We start from the raw sequence: 13,562 nt of genomic DNA on the forward strand, positions 1-13,562 counted from the left end.
TTTACCATCATTTAACTAATGCAAAGAATAATAAAATTTAGAGGTAGTAGACCAATGTGATTAGCTGGAAAGACAGAAAAGTAATTATTGAGATACTGAGTTATTTAAATGCTATTTCTTCTTTAGGAGATAATGCCACATTTCTCCTTCAGACAGAAAAAAAATTAGTGTGTGGCTCATTATTATTTGTTGGAATATAAGGCTTCCTTAATGTTTTTTTTTTTAAAAAATATATTTTATTGATTTTTTTACAGAGAGGAAGAGAGAGGGATAGAGAGTCAGAAACAATGATGAGAGAGAATCATCGATCAGCTGCCTCCTGCACACCCCCCACTGGGGATATGCCCGCAACCAAGGTACATGCCCTTGACCGGAATCAAACCCGGGACCCTTGAGTCCTCAGGCCGACGCTCTATCCACTGAGCCAAACCGGTTTCGGCGGCTTCCTTAATGTTTAATATTAAATTTGTGGAGTATCAGGTCTTTGTATGTTTACCTTTTTTCTTTTGTTTTGTCTTAGCAATTGCTCAATAAGTGGTCAGAGGTATACATATAGCAAATGCATTTATTTCTCATGTACTGGTATCAGATAGGGTAGAACAGGCTATTCTGGTCTTTGCTGGGATCTGTCACATGTTCAGGAGTTAATGCAGGCTGGTCTTAGCTAATGTGATTGAGGAAACTTGCGTTCTACAACATGGGCTTCTCATCACCGAACAGGATAAATTGGGGATGTTCTTTGACAAAAGCAGAGTACAAGAGAAGGGACAAGCTATTCATCCAAGGACATTTCAAGAGAAGGGACAAGCTATTCATCCAAGGACATATCATACATACAAATAATTATGGACAGAGTGAAATATAAGTAATAGACAAAGATGTTATAAAAACTTGGGACCATTTGACTGCATGATTCTTTTCTTTACATTTTATAAAGGATAAACTACATTGGTTATTATGTGTACACGGAAGTGTGAACCTTGAACCACACAGGAGTTAGAGCACGGACCTCCTTACACAGTCAAAAATCTGCATATAACTTTTGACTCCCCCAAAACTTAACTACGAATAGCCTACTGTTGACCAGAAGCCTTACTGATAACATACTAGTAAACAGTAGATTAGCACGTATTTTGTATGTTATAAGTTTATATGCTGTATTCCACCAAGAAAGTAAGCTAGAGAAAATAAAATGTTATTTAAAAAATACATTTCCAGTATTTATTAAAAAAATCTGCTAATAAGGGGATACCACACATTAAACCATATTGTTTTAGGGTCAACTATAATTGCCTTTAAAAGACATAAAATGTGGAAAATTTTACTACTGCCAATTTACATTTATGATATAATTGATTTGCTAACATGCTAAATTTAAATCAGTAATACTTTTATTCCAATTACTTATAGGAATTTTGAACATCTATTATGAAATAGCAAAAATTGCATATATCTATTTGTATGTATGCATATTTTGTTGTTAAGGTTATTAGAACTTATGGAAATAACACATTTGATATAGGTAACTTTGTTTGTTCATTATTTATTTATGTATAGTACTTGTTTGATATTAATACTTGTTTAAATGAACAAACTACACTAGATCTGGCCTTAGACTGTTATAAGATTTTTTTTGTTGTTCATAAAATTGATTGTACAGTTCTTCTCTGAGAAATCAATCATTATGAGCAGTAATGTTTCTTGATTTTTGATCATTTTTTCTTTATGTAAATAATAGGTAGACATTTTTACTTTAAATTACTTTGGGTTTTTATTTTCTTATTGGCACTGCTACTTTAGGCTAACACTTTCCTTGCCAAAGTGCAATCCTCTGATGGCTCAAAGAGGGATATTCTATGACAGGTCACCACCCTGCATGTAAATGGTTTCCCGCTCTTAAATGGGAGACAGGTGTTTGGATTACCTCCCACTAAAGTCTGATTCTGCTTCAAAGATAAGCGGGCAGCACACATCACCACCTCTAAGCAAGGCCTTGTATGTGCTCAGTGTCTCAGGACAGAATCCTTCTTCCTCCCATTTCCTATAATCACAATTTTGCAATAATAATTGATATTAAATATCATAAAGGTTTCTGGCAGGAGACTGAGATAACCTTTAATTGAACATCTGGTACATGTAGGTAGTGTTTGTTAATATATATTTTATTAACACCTCAAACATAAGCCAAGGTATTATTTATGCCAATATTAGAGCACTGGTATAAGATCTGTTTTGCTAATATGATTCACAGTCTATTTTTATTTAAATGTAAATATAAATTGAAATTACACAAAGTGGCTTTAAGCTAGTTAATCTAAATATAAGGATAAGGTTTCCAGAGACTATGGGAATATCGCTAAGCATTCTTTATTACATATATTAAACATTCTTTGGGGATCAGGATTACAAAGTTACATTTAGGAACATGCTTAAAAGCAGAGAAGATAAATCTAAATGATAAGTGATAAACGTAAATGCAGATTTATTAATTTAATGTATCTCTCATTAGTTAAAATATGAAAATAAAAAGCAGTATAAAGACTTTTTTTTCTGGTTGAGAGAAATCTAAGGGAAGTGGAGTTTTGGGTTCGTTAGACCTTCTCCTGAGAAGTCCAACTAAGCCAATTTGAAGGCTGTAAAGGCAAATTTGCTGATTAGTATAAAGGATTAGAAATTCAAATTATTAATATGCTTTTTTATTCAAATATGCTCAAAGGAAAACTGCTTAGCAATCTCCTAAGACTTGGAAAAATGATACAAGGAGAGAGATTAGAGCTACTGGAACATTTGTCCAAAGGTGGTTGGATTCCTCTGCTTGACAATGAAATCTGGATACATGGTAGTTAATTTGCTTCTTGTAAAAAAAAAAAAAAAGAGTTATAATCCACTTAGTTTTTATTTCCCACTTATTTAGTAATTTATTAAATATATTTTTATTGATTTCAGAGAGAGGAAGGAAGAGAGAGATAGAAACACCAATGATGATAAAGAGTCATTGTTTGGCTGCCTCCTGCATGCCCCACACTGGGGATGGAGCCCGCAACCTGGGCATGTGACCTGACTGGGAATCGAACTGGTGACCTCCTGGTTCATAGGTCGATGTTCAACCACTGAGTCATGCCAGCTGGGCCTGACCCATTTAAACAAATGTAATTATGCCCCTTTCAATTTTCTAGAATAACCTATTTATAATTTATGAGCATTTATTTCAATGAAGTTCATTTTTCCCCCTCCAATTATCAAAATCATATTTTTGGAGGGAAATAAATATCAGGGGGAAAAAAGGAAAACAATTTTAACCCACGAATACTTCTTCCCTCAGAGATTATCACTGTCTGGTAACAAGTTGGTATGTTTCGTGCCACTTTCTTTAGCATGATTGAAATTGTCCTAGAGTTAGATGTTTTTATCATGCTTTTCCGTCATAACATTGTATCAAAAATCTTCTCATGGTATTTTCAACACACCAAAGATTATATATCTACATGTCTATATCTATGTGTATATAACATTCTAAGTGTAGATGAGCCTTTATGTTGGGCCACTCAAATTTGATTAAAAATTTTGGGATTTGGTCATCATTTATTTTCTTAAGTAGCTAATTGGGTGCCCTTACTTTATGCAATTTCAAGTTATTTAAAAATTTTTGTTAAAGTAAAAATTTAAACTCCCATGCATTCTATCCTGAGGTCTCACTTCTGAAAACCTTTATTTTAGTCAAGCGTATACTACACACATGGCTTTCCTTTAACTAGGTGTATTTATTATATATTCTCTAGAAGATTCCCCTTTAAAACCTTTTTGCATATGGAGTGATACTTTTGGCTCTTCACACCAATATCTTTTTCTCCCTGTAAGAATAGTCAGCCTGTGCCCGGCCAGTGTGGCTCAGTGGTTGAGCATCGACCCATGAACCAAGAGGATGCTAGGTTCGATTCCTGGTCAGGGCATATGCCTGGGTTGCGGGCTCAATCCCCAGTGAAGGTGTGCAGGAGGCAGTCGATCGATGGTCCTCTCTCATTGATGTTTCTATCTCTCTCTCCCCCTCCCTTCCTCTCTCTCTAAAGTCAATAAAAACTTATTAAAAAAAAAAAAGAATAATCAGCCTGTGAACACTGCCATGAAAACAAATAATCAGCAATCATATATCTCATTCTATTATTGAGGAAAGGTTTGGAATTATAATTGGTCACTCCAAAAACTTGTGAGGGTCAAAATTGATTTTTATGACATGCACAGGGCTAGTTATTGACCAGCAAAATGACCAACTTTGAAAGAGCCGTCTTTTGACTTTAAGCAAATGAACTAGTCAGCCAGAAAAATTATTTTTCTTTCTTTAATTAAAAAAAAAGATACATATTGCAAAAACTCTTCACTAATTCATGATATGTGATAGGTGACATTGTGAAATCTCAAGTTGATTGTCTAACCCTGTGCATTGCACAGACCAGAGGTAGGCCCTGCCTGCAGCTTTCACCTGGTGACGGATGTGGTTCTGTGGGATATACCAGCAACAAAGCCTTTGCTCGCAGCAGTGAGTGGGAACTGATCGTTTCTGGTTCAGCAATGCAATTTAAATTGGTCTACACTGGCAGTGTCACTAGGGGAAGGATCTTCACAGACCCACTGGGGACTCTTCCTTTAGTGACTAAAATCGCTCATCTGATATTTTACTAGATGGGTTTTTTAAGTAGGGAACTCCTCAACAGTAGTCTAGTGTCTAGTGCAGAACTGAGGACATGGGATATGCCCTCAATGAATACGTACTGATCTAGCAACAATTCTTTCAGAATTTCAAAAATATATTTCTTGATTGTTAAAGATTTATGTCCCTTTTCACTTCAGATGCATCCTTAGAAAAAAAGGAAGAGAGATAAGGGTTAATGTCAGGGAGATAGGTTTTAAGCATTTGAGCTCACCTAAGATAATTTGCTTTTTTTTTTTCCAATTTTTTTATTAAGGTATTATATGTGTACATATCTTACCATTGCCCCCCCCACCCCACACCCATATATGCCCTCACCCCCCAGAGTTTTGCATCCATTGGTTATGCTTATATGCATGCATACAAGTCCTTTGATTGATCTCTTATCTCCCCCACCTCTCCCTAACCTTCCCCCTGTAATTTGACAGTCTGTTTGATGCTTTACTGTCTCTGTATCTATCTTTTTGTTCAAGTTTATAATGTTCTTTATTATCCATAAATGAGTGAGATCATGTGGTATTTTTCTTTCATTGACTGACTTATTTCACTTAACATAATGTTCTCCAATTCCATCCAGGTTGCTGCAAATGATGAGAATTCCTTCTTTTTTATGGCAGCATAGTATTCCATTGTGTAGATGTACCACAGTTTTCTGATCCAGTCATCTGCTGACGGGCACCTAGGCTGTTAGATAATTTGCTTTGATCTATTTCCATTTTGTTCTGCAATGAGACAGAGCTGGTGTGCTGTGAGGTTTACACCCCCCTTTCAGTGGCACACATTACACAGAACCGTGCTACTCTAAGTGTAGTCCACGAACCAGTGCTGGTCCATAAACTACTTGTTACCAATTCTGCAGGATTCATGGAAAAATGTAGAGTCAGTGCATTGAAACATTTTAGAGCAACTTGACATTGTCAGAACGCCCCAGCATTTCAGTGGACTCATCTCTTTGAGCATGATATAGACCAAAACATTAGTTCACCAATATAAACAATGAATTGGAAATAAAAACAAACACAAGTGGTCTTTTACCACAAGATGGTTTGAGAAGCACCGATGGAGTGTCTTTAGTTAGATGTGTGACCTCAACATGAGAGTCCTCTGTACTGCATATGTTCTCTGTGCCGGATAGTTGTTGATTATTTCTGGAGATCTGAATGGTAGACTTGCTAGTGACAACCTCCTAAGTTGGCCCCTATATTATAGGTCCTGGAATGTTTTTCTTTTTCCTGAATGAATCCATTGCCTAATAATGGTTATGTGACTTCAAGGAGAACCTGGCCAAGTTCATTAAAAAACTTAATTTAACATAAAGCAATATAAGAATCGTACAGCTAGATTACCAAGAGGTTTATAAATGACTACCTGATGCCAATCTATTCTCACCCCTAGGGTGTATGACCTGCTTGCCTTCCTTCCTTCCTTCCTTCCTTCCTTCCTTCCTTCCTTCCTTCCTTCCTTCCTTCCTTCCTTCCTTCCTTTTTTTTTCTAACTCATTTGTGTGTGATTGTCATATGTGTTAGTGTGTGTTGTGGTGGCAGTGGGCATACAGGGACCTGCTAACAGCATGGACAACTCTCATGATCAAACCTCCCTGATTACAGCACTCTTTAAGGTGATATTGGAAGCCAGATCACAATTTGGATTAAGTCACAATAACAAACACCATACAAGCAGAATGTCATATTGTGGTATATATAGATGCAATAGATGCTCATGATCTGAGGGATGGGATGGGAGTAGGGGTTCTTCATTAAAAGGCTTAGCTGTGTCCTAGGACAAAGGGGTTTCTGGTGAGCCATCTGCCTTGGGAGTTGGTTACTGCTTAGTTCTCTTATATTATACTAGAGGCCTGGTGCACGAATTCATGCACCAGTGGGGTCCCTCAGCCTGGCCTGCGGATCGGGCTGAAACCAGCTCTCCGACATCCCCCAAAGTGTCCTGGATTATGAGAGGGCACAGGCCAGGCTGAGGGACCCCACCAGTGCACGATTGGGGCCAGGGAGGGACACTGGAGGTTGGCCAGCCAGGGAGGGACAGTGGAAGGGATCCAGGGCATGTCCAGCCCATTTCACTCAGTCACAATCAGCCGGACCCCAGCAGCAAGCTAACCTACCAGGTGGAGTGTCTGCCCCCTGGTGGTCAGTGCACGTCATAGTGAGCGGTTGAGCGGCCTTAGCATATCATTAGCATATTACGCTTTGGTTGGTTGAATGGCCGAGCAGACGACTGGACACTTGGGATAATAGGCTTTTATTATATAGGATGCCTGGCAGTGCTGGATCCTCGTTTTGGTCCAGAGACAAAGCTTTCAGCTTTCCTGCTTTAGAAGTTTGGTCTCAATAGGTGAGCAGGAGCAATGGCAAGAATGTTGCATTCTGTTCTTCATAACAGGGCTCTACCAGCAACCACGCCCACTCCTCTGGTACACAGGCAGAGTTGACCAGACCAGAATTTTTACATCCCTGAGCATTTTCCTTGTTTAATTCATGTTCTATTAAGCATGACCTGCTTTTCTTATACCCAAGGGAAAATTTACCAAAAGCTAAACACTCCACACTTCAGTGATAAATAAATATCATCTCTTAAAAATATCTAAATGTAATAATGTTATGCAAACAGCCCATAAGGGACTCCAATTTCTGCCCTATGATAAACAACTTATGAAAGTGCTATTATTTAAAGGAAACTGAAATTTGCCACCCTATTTCCATAACCCTGTGTGGACTATTAGTTTCTGTGAACTTTAAGTAATAGAACAGGCTAACCAGATTTACCTCGACTAGTTTTTCCCAATGCAATCAGATTCTGTTTCCGCAGTGTTACAGGCTGGGTCTCCCAGGAAGCAGACTTGGAGAAAGAGATTAATGAGTAGTAAATGCATTACGAAGTACCCTTGGAATCAAGCCCAGGGACAGGAAGGAACAGGTTCAAGCAGGGGGAGAGATTGAAATGTAATGTATTTGCAACTGAGCCTCCGAGAACCCTATGGGTTGCCTTGGGGTGGGCTGGGCCTTCAGAATTGTCCCAGGTTGAGGTTAGGGGCTGGGCCTTTATAGGATCATGTTGATCAATTTTTTTTTTTTCAATATGAACAACCCGTGAGAGGAGGATCTTGGGAAAGGAGAATTTTTAGGTGAGGCAATTCCTGAAAATGGCTAACAGCTGAAGGCAGTGACTTGGCATCACTTCCAGCCTCTGGTGGAGTAATTGCTTTTAGTACTAATGGGGGTCCGGGCTGCGTATCTCAGTGTAATGGGCTGAATTGCACACCCCTCAAATGCAGCCCACGTCGAAGCCCTACCCCCAGTACTTTGGAATGGAACTGTATCTGGAGATATGGGCTTAAAAGAGGTGATTAAGTTAAAATGAGATTTTTTTTCTTTTTTTTTTTTTTTAGAGTGGGCCCTGATCCAATCTAACTGGTGTCCTTAGAAGAAGAGGAAATTTGGACACAAGGTGAGACATCAGATACGTGCACTCACAGAGAGATGACCACGTGGAGGTCCAGCTAGAAGGGGCCACATGTAAGCCCAGGGAGAGGCCTCAGAAAGAACCAAACCTGTCAACACCCTGATCTTGAATTTCCAGCCTCCAGAACCCGGAGAAATAGAGGCCGGTTATATAAGCCACTCAGTCTGTGATATTTAGTTGTGGCAGCCCTAGCAGACGAACACACTCAGTATCCATTAGATGCAGCCATATAGGACAATTTTTCTAATAAGCTTGGTTTTGATCATCAGTCATTCTGAGATTAATTCACTCTGTGTGTGGGGTTTGTTATAAGTGTTAGGAGAGACCTAACTAGTGGCATTCTTTCTTACCATTAAAGTGGTGTTATTGATTCTATATGTTGGTGTTTTTTTTTTAATTCTCACCTGAGGATCTTTAGGATCTTTTTTCCATTGAGAGAGAGAGAGAGAGAGAGAGAGAGAGAGAGAGAGAGAGAGAGGATGGGGGCGGGGCGGGGGGAGAGAGAGAAACATCGACGTGAGAGAGACACATTGATTGGTTGCCTCCCACATGCGTCCCTACCAGGGCTGGGGAACCTGCAACAAAGTTTTGTGCTCTTGACCAGGAATCAAACACAAGACCCTTCAGCCCACGGGCTGATACTCTAACCATTGAGCCAAACAATCCAGGGCCTATATATTGGTTTTACATAGCTAACTTATGCAAATGTGTCATCATTTAGTCATGTATTCAGCTCCTGAAATATGAGATCAGCATTCAATCCTAAGTCAAAAGGCTGGATTTATTACTCACTTCAGAAAGGGAGGAGTACGCTTGTTAGGCACAGTCTCTCCAACGAAGAGGACTGCTGATCTTCTATCGGTGTGTTGGGAAGTGTGGGGTTCAAGTATTGGCAAGAAGGAGTTAACTCAGCTGGAGAAGCTTCTTCATGGGGGTAGGGATGTTGCTGATGGGCTGAATTTCAGAGGCATGCTCACTGAAGTGAGGCTGATGATTGGCTGGCTGTAAAAAGTAGGGGGGTGCCACTGATTGGCTGGCTTTCAGAAGCATGTTCATGGAGGTAAGTTATTATTGATTGAGCAAACAAATTTAATCCAGTTCTGGTTGTTGCTTTTTATGATGACTATAAAACAATCAATCTCTTGCTAGGAGTGTGAAAATAGTGACTTGCAAATAGTCAGTGTCAACAAATATTTGCTGGACTAATTAAAAGATGAAAGATCCCGAGTAGGCCTTTCAATACATGAGTTTGGATTTCAGGGGAGAGTGTAGGCCTTCAGGAGTCGCTGCTATATACTAGTAGTTGGGGTTTAAAGCCTGATTCTGGACAAGATCACTTTGGAAAAGTAAATGTAGAAGAACGAGGAGAAGTCTGAGGAGTGATCACTGAGCATTAAGGGTTTTGCAAAATTTTCTTCTCTTTGACATGTAGTTCAAAAACCTCAGTAGCCTGAGACTTCAAAAATATTAATAAAATATAAAATAAAATGGCACATAGCCTGTTTACTATGGCAATTTTTGTGTGTTTGGGTTGAATTCCTCGTGACCATTCTCCACCCTGAGTTGCTGAGCACAAAGAAATGAAATAAGTGATGGTAGGGTTCAGCGACCCCTTTTGAGCCATGAGATAAAGCTCAGTATAATATGGAATGCCAACTATAATTGAAAAAAGAAACCTGAGTAAATACGGTAAGAAAGATCAACAAGTTTGTTCCCACCTTTCTCTCCCCTAGTGGGAGCATGAATCTAAAGTGGGTTAGAAGAAAATGTTCTTTCCAGAGAGCAGAGATTACAGAAAAATAGTGTTTGCATGTGATCCCTTTCTTCCCCAGAGGATGAGGGGCAGCTTTTCACTCTGCCTGTCCCAAAGGAATGCTGCAAGGTCTCCTTCAGAAAACTTGGGGCAATTTGAATGTGAGGGCCTGGCACCCACTTTTTGGTCTAGGGGTGTTCCAAAGGCAGGTGCTGATGGTATGGGCCTCTCACACTGGTCTAGGGAACTGGGCAGCATGGCACAGTTGGGAGAACATGCCCAGGAATAACCCGAGTCCACACCAGCAGGTGGAGCAAGGACAGATGAGTGAACCTTCACACTAGAGAACGCAGGAGGTGTTGTCACCACCACAGATGAACAAAATAAAGAAAAATCAGCCTCAGTGGGACACATAAGGTCACCTCGTTTGTGAAAACCTGTTCTCTGCCTCTCTTCCACCCCATGCCTTCTTGACACTTTTTCTGATTTAAGCAAAGGATGGAATTTGTTGGCTCCACAATCCAAGGCAGAGGATGCACAAGGATAAAGATGGCTCTTTGGAATGAGTGCAATCCAGGGTTCAAATGCTGCCATAACCTTCACTCTGCATCTTTTATCAGTGCTTAACTTTACAAATAGTATTAATTCTTCCAAGCCAGTTCTCTCCATGAGGACGAAATCTGGGCTACCAGAAGAAATATGGGCTTATATTTTTCAGTTTAGTCACCAGAAGAAAAGAACACTCTCTACCCTTGATTCCAGTTCAATATAATCTATAGGAAGGATGGCGCTGGCCTGCCTTGCTTGCCCAGCCATGGGGCTATGGACTTGGGAGTGGTGAGGGGCACTGCCCTGCACAAGAGGGTAGACAGTAGCTAAAGAATCCTGATGTTTTGCCTGAAAAAGATAGGCCTATTATGCAAATCAATCCTAGATAAATTAACTACAGGAAGTAAATTGAGTAATACTGTAGTGACTAGAAAATAATATCGAATTTCATATAACCTTATTATAATACCTCCATAGGTAATTGTTTGTATTGTTATATAAGGAGAGTATATTAGATTAGGGATTAAATGAGGTATCAAACCTTCTGCAATTTAATGACATCTCTCTCTAAGACTTTGTAATAAGATATATTTTTTATTTAATAAGTTAATTTAGGTATTATATATCCAAACATTCAAATTATTTATTTGTGTATCATGTAGTGACTAAAAAGACCTATTTGGTTTTTATTAGAAGTTAACTACATAATGTGTCCATAATGAAATCAGTACAGTCAGTGCCTTTTGGGTATTACTATTTTTTTTAATTGAAATATGGGACTTCTCTTGATACACCGCACAATTTTAGATGAACTTCCTCTGTCCATTAGCATGTGGATATAGAATTCAACTAATGGATATTAGGTTACAAAAATTATTCCATGCTTTTGTAAACAACAGCAATGAATCAGTTTAGTAGTTAAAATAAGTTATAGAATGGCTCTTTCCCATAATCTTTCAGATTATATCTAATGTTTCTGTAAAATACAGAGGCAGATGTTGGCACGACATATAAAGCTAGTCTCGTGATTTTGTAGTCACCATTTGCAATTTTCAATTATATTTCTCACTATTATGTCTGTAAGGAAGGACCAACACTGAGAGTCTTGTACTCAAGGCTGTGATGGGATTTGTGGTTGATTGCTGATTGTAAATTCAGAGCAACTGTCGATGATCATTATCTCATATAAAATTGTCATGATTTTAGTCGAATGCTTTACTTGTTAAAGATGGTTGAACTGATGGTAACTATTACAGCTAGATTTAATTTTACAATGGCCATTAAGTGACCAAATGACTCATTTGCGAAGGGCCAATTTGTGACATGATTAGGGAGAAATAAGATCCTAGTATTTTTAAAATTTAGAATTCACATCATAAATCTGAAAACTAAAATGTAGTTCCTCTGTGTGTATGTTTTGATAAAAAAGAATTATTCCAGGGTGATATAGGGAAATCCCCTTTGTGTTTTAGATAAATGAAGCTGAACTTTATATTTTATATATTTTTTCATTAGCCAGAATAATTTATGGCACTTAATCATTGTATAAGATGCAGTCAAGGAAAAAAAAAAGTCCTGTCATAAATATCAAAAAACAATCCAGAAGTCCTCCCACAAGTGGTTTTTTTATACCCTCTAACTCATGCGTGTCATTCTGGTGACAGCTGTGGATTCAGAATTGGGAAAACAATAACAAAGCTTAATGAGATTTGTAAATTATTATAATAAAAAAACCCTTCAAGCAGCCAAACTCATTTTTGTAGTCATTTAAAACTCTATTGCAGGAGGGACTTGATTTAGAATAAATAACATTTTTGTTTCCTGCAAAGAGACAAAAAAAAAATTTAACAGATTTTTCTGCATATAAATTGTTAAAATTCTTTTACAATTGAGTGTAGTAGGACGAATAATGCCTTCTCCTTTAAAGATTTTCCACTCTTTAATCCCTGCAACCTGTGACTATGTTACCTTACCTGGAAAAGGAGACTTTGTAGATCTCATTAAATTAAGGATCTTGAGAAGGGGAGATTTTCCCAGATTATCTGGATGGGCCCAAAGCAGTCATAAGGGTCCTTGTAAAAAGGAAGCAGTAGCAGGAGATGTGAAAAAGAGAGATTAGAATGATGCCAGGAAGGGGCCAAAGCCAAGGCATGTGGGTGGCTTCTAGAAGCTGGAAAGGACTTTAAAATGTATGTCTTTAGAAATAAATAATATCAACATTGGAAGATCATTTCCTTACAGATCACTAGAATACCTTTTAAACAATTTCCCTTTCCATTTTTTCCATATTAAATGAAACAGTATTTTCTTAATGATAAACTCAATATCCCAAACATCAAAGAGATGGGAAATACAAATAGTTCTATTTCCCTGTAGTAAATAAGTAGGAATGTCTAGGCAACAAGACCCTAGGCTGTTCAAACCTGAGAGTTGTCTGTTGGTGATATGAAAAGCCCATGACCCCTTCACAATGAGAGATATTTTGGGGGCAAATATTAGCCTGAAATTGATGCTCTTGCCAAAATTCAGGGCTCTGTTTCCTCGCTGGTGTCAATCACTGCAGCTTTTTTGCTCCCCCTGGCTGCCTGCCATCAACACATGCTTTCCATTTGGCTCCTCCAGCAAGGGCAACTTGAGTTCTTTTCCTGCTAAAATCTCCAAAGTATGCGTTTGCCACATGTCTCCCTCTAGAGAAAATTCTTTACTTGTAAAGGCTCATTTGGATAGATTGGGCCCACTTGGATAATCCAGAATAATCTTCCTATTTTGAGGTGTTTAACCTTAATTACTTTTGTGAAGTACCTTTTGCCTGTAGTGTAGCATATTCATGGAGCCAGGGATTAGTGGGTAGACATCTCTAGGGGGCCATTTTGACTCCCACACACATTTTTACATTTAAATATTTGATTTACCTGAAAATAGTTTTGCACACGTTTTTCAAAATACTTTTTCAGGGTTGGCAAGTTGTTCCAACACTATTAACTATATTCTTTTGCCTAACTGAATTTGACTTCAGTTATATAATGAAATCTCATCTAACTTGTCCATTTGACAATTTTATAATACTTTTATTTTCCT

This window comes from Cnephaeus nilssonii (assembly GCF_951640355.1).
Source record: "Cnephaeus nilssonii genome assembly, chromosome: 5".
NCBI classification, from domain to species: domain Eukaryota; kingdom Metazoa; phylum Chordata; class Mammalia; order Chiroptera; family Vespertilionidae; genus Cnephaeus; species Cnephaeus nilssonii.